Genomic DNA, 4398 nt, shown 5'->3' with positions numbered 1-4398 from the left:
CACCATCACCATCATCTCCATTATCACCACCATCATCATCATCATCATTACCACCATCACCACCACCATCACCACCACCACCATCATCACCATCACCACCACCATCACCATCACCACCATCATCACCATCACCACCATCATCACCATCACCATCACCATTATTGTCATTGTTGTGATGGCACCTGCACAGTTTACTGAGCTCCTCACCTGGGTCTGTGCATCGCATCTGTCCCCTAAGCCAACCTTCCCCATGACCATGCAAGTGTCCTGAGGCTGCACCACCCACCCACAGCACCACAGCTCCTGACTGGCTGCCGGATTCTGTCCTCTGTGACCACGCCCCCACCCCACCCCCCCAAAGTCTCACAGAGATGTGGCTGAAGGACCAGGTGTCAGGGCGGGGCTGAAGTCCGGCCAGGGGTGGGGGCTGACCAAGGCTTCCCCACACTGTGGCCTCCAAGAAGAGACGCTCCAGAGAACCCGGGAGAGGGGGGCGGAGGCCAGGCTCCCAGGCGTGAAGCCATCCCTGACCGGGGCAAGGGCTGGGAGGCCATGGCGTGGCGATCCCATGAGTTAGTGCAATTAGCCGTCGGGATGGAGGCCCCCTGCTAATTGCCTGCTGGCGGCTGGGGTGCTCAATAATGAATTAGCGGAGTGCTGCCGCCACTGCCGGTGGCCTTCAGCTCCTGGGGTCAAGGCCAAGTACTCCGGCTGCCTCCTCTCCCCAGGGCAGCCCGGCTCTCCGCAGCTGTGCGCCGCCCTTCCCTGTGTCCCCCCATCATCACCAGGACGGAGGAAGCTGGCAGGCGAAGGTCGTAGCCCCAAGTGGCCTGAGGTCCCTCAGCCAGGTCCTGGGAGTCCATCCCCTCCAAGATCCCTCGCCGCACAGTGGGCGCAGCTCTGGGGGCGAGGCCCCTCTCCGGGAAGTCCCTGGTCAGGCAGGGCCTCCTCGCACCTGGGTCCCTCTGCGGGCGGGCACCACCTGCCCACCCGGCCTCTGTGCAGGGACGAGAGGGTCCATGTCCCAAAAGCTGCTGACCAGCCCCGGCCCTTTCGCTGGAATGTGCCCGTCGTTCCGCCCACCTGGAAGGTCCCGCACCTCCACCTGGCCCTGCGCACCTGCCGGGTCCTGGGGGGAAGGGGGTGAAGGCGGGGTGAAGGTGGGGTGGGGGCGGGGCCAGGCATTGCTCTCCTGAGGGCAATGGGAAGCCATGGCGGGTCTGCACAGCAGTCCGGGTGGGTGCTGTGACAAGGGGCTTGGAAAGGATGGGGTGCCTGGGTGGGAGGGCGTGTCCTGAGCCTGGTGGGGGATGGAGAGGCAGGAGGAGGTACAGGTGAGCTATACTTGAGGTGGGGGTATGGTCAGCTCCTGGGACTGGCCCTTAAGGAAGTGAGCCTCTTCCTCCAGGAAGCCTTCCAGCTCTGCCCCTGCTTGCCTCCGGGGCCTCATCACTTCATGCTCCCTTGTCCCCATCCAGAGAGCCCCGTGGCCAGTGCCACTGGCCTCGCCCTCCTCCTAAGGGCCCCCGCTTCCTGTCCCTTCCCCCTCCCCCCGCCCAGGCAGGGCCAGTTGCCTCCTGTGTCTCCCTGAGCTGTGTGGGCTCACAGGGCAAAGCTGGCGCAGAGCAGAGCAGAGCGGGGCTGGCGCAGGGGGGTGCACTCGGGGCCTCACCCGGTCCGGCCTCCTGGCGGCGGCTCTGGAGCAGCTAATGCTGAGGAATTTGTGAAAATGTCACTCACAGCGCTCGCTTTCAGAGCCGTTTCAGGGGTACAGGCGGCTGAGCAGAAGCACAGAGCATTCCCAGGGGCTCCTGCCTTGGATGACAGGTTGGTGCGATACAGTCCTTACATGGATGAGCTAATGTGGATCCATTGTCATTGACTGACGTCCACAGGGTGGCTCCTGGGCTGTGTGTTCTCTGGGTTTGGACAAATGCATGTGGCCTGTGTCCACCCTCACCGGGCACAGTGAGCAGGTTCTCTGCCCGAGAGCCCTCCGTGCTCCCCGTGCCCCCTCCCCCCGCCCCCCGCCCCAGCCTGGCGACCGCCTCCTGCCTCTGTCTCCATAGCGCCGTCTTCTCCAGGGTGTCCTGTGGCTGCAATCACAGTGTGTGGCCTTCTTGGGTCAGCTTCTGCCACTTCGTCACATGCATTACGGTTCTGCCACATCTTCTCATGGCTTTTTATTTTTATTATTAAAAAATGTTTTTATTGATTTCAGAGAGGAAGGGAGAGGGAGAGAGAGAGAGAGAGAGAGAGAGAGAGAGAGAGAGAAACATCAAGAATGAGAGAACCATGGACCGGCTGCCTCTTGCACACCCGCTACTGGGGATGGAGCCCGCAACCAGGGCCTGTGCCCTGATCGGGAATTGAACCTCGACCTCCTGGTTCATAGGTTGACGCTCAACCCCTGAGCCAGGCCGGCCGGGCGCTCATTTCGTTTTGGAGCCGAGTGAGGCGCCTGGTCTGGACGGACCACAGTTTCTCATGCAGCCGCCCCCCCGAGGGACAGCTTAGCTGCTCCCAAGTCCTGACGGCGGAGGATAAAGCTGCTGAAGACACGCGTGCAGGCTTCTGAGTAGATTGAGTTTCCACCTCCTTTGGGCAAATCCCAGGGCGCCCGATTGCTGGGTCGGGTGGCGAGAGCACCATTTCACGCCCACCGCACTGGGCGGGGGCGGGCTGAGACCCTGCCTTTCTGACAAGGTCTCCGGGGAAGCCCCGCTGGGGTCCAGCGGCCCCCGCACTGCGAGAAGCCGGCCCTCACCTGAAAGCAGCGTCGAGGGAACGGTCCCTTCTCTTCCTGCCTCCAGGACTAACGGGCTGTGTGACTTTGGGAAAGTCACCCGCGCTCTCTGGTCTGCAGGTTTTGATTGACAAACGAGAGGCTGGGGCTAAGCCCTTAGCATTCTGCAACCTGGTGACAGCAGCAACAGCAGCGTCTGGGGATAGCGCAGCTTCTTCCCGCCGCTGTTCACAGGTGACCACAGGTGTAACAAACCCCGTCCCCACGCACACACAGCAAACCGGGGCTCCGAGGGCGTCCCTGCAGGAAATGCCACCCAGCCAGCTTGTCAGCGTGGCCGCTCCGAGCCCAGTCTGCTCGCTGCAAAGCCCTCCTCTCTTTCTCCATCGGCGCCTCCTGGGTTACCTCGGGGATAAAGAAACCGCTCTCTCGAAGGAGACGAAACGAGAAGAGACTCGAGTTCCCAGACCCGGAGAAGCCCCCGTGCGGGCCCCGGCCTGTGGTCTCCCCCCAAGTGTCAGGGTTTTAATTTTTGGGGTGAGTTGATGAGAAAGACTCGTGCTCTGTGCTCTGCAGCGCAGGACGGTGAGTCTGGAGAGAATAACCCATCCTGGGAATCAGCCCTCACTTGCTCCTCCCGGAAGCCTCTCTGGCCAGCCCTGCCCGCGCCCGGAGCAGTCCCGCTCACACAAATCTGAACAGTTTTTGACAAGATTTTTGAATTTTGTCAGATGTGAATTGTTAAGATTTAATTGAAAAAATGAACAGAATGCAGCCGCGATTTCGAAGGAAGTGACCCAGAACCAATTAGAATTGAGTGACAATTGGCCATTCAGCGCCGACATTCGTGTGGGGAGAACCCGGTGGAGGCCCCTTTAGCTCCCACTCCCTGGTTCCCGAGCTCAGAACATGGAGGCAGGGAGGCCTCCCTGTGTTCGCTCCCGACCAGTGTCCCTGGTTTGAGCACGAGGCTGGGATGAGGCACAAGTGGGTTCTGGCGGGAGGAACAGGAATGGGTCAGCAGCCTCCCTCGTCAAATTGCTGCTGACAGCCGCCAGGGAGGCGGGAGGGACCTCAGAAAGGGCCTTTCATCTGAGACAACACAGCGAATAATTGGTCATTCTTTTCCCCTTCCCTCTCCTGCTCCGCTGGGGAAATTCCTCAAACAAAGCCGGCTCCCAGGGCGCTGTCCTAATCCTCCCTGGCAGGTGCTCGGGGAGGTGCCAGCTGAGTTAACCTGGCTGGTGTGCGGGCACCGTGCCCAGCGCGTAGTAGGTCCTTCTGAGAGGCGCGGGGAGGCCGGGTGGAAGAAGCAGATGAGTGACGTCAGAGGGCAGTAGCCTGTGGCCCGGGGGCTCTGTTCTCGGCACAGTAGCGGTGGGAGAGCTGATCCACCTCGTCCCGCCTGCCCTCGCCTGCAGAGGTCCACTGGGACCCCGGGATCTTCCAGTCCTCCCTGGGCTTTCTGGGACGGAAGCCCTCCTCATCTGGCGCCAAGCCCTGGTCACCTTCTCTGCCCACCCCTGGCGACCACCGTGGGCCTGCTCCAAGGAGACCGAGGCCTGGGAGGGTCATGGGCCGGCTGAGCGGAGCCTGGACGCTGGACTCTGGCCCCAGGTAGGTCTGTGGCACCTGGGTCCCACCTGGTGCCC

Source organism: Myotis yumanensis, unplaced genomic scaffold, assembly GCF_028538775.1.
Source record: "Myotis yumanensis isolate MYYU_CA2020_CCGP unplaced genomic scaffold, mMyoYum1.0.hap1 SCAF_1, whole genome shotgun sequence".
In the NCBI taxonomy this organism is placed as follows: Eukaryota; Metazoa; Chordata; class Mammalia; order Chiroptera; family Vespertilionidae; genus Myotis; species Myotis yumanensis.
Note: the sequence above shows the minus strand (reverse complement) of the source record.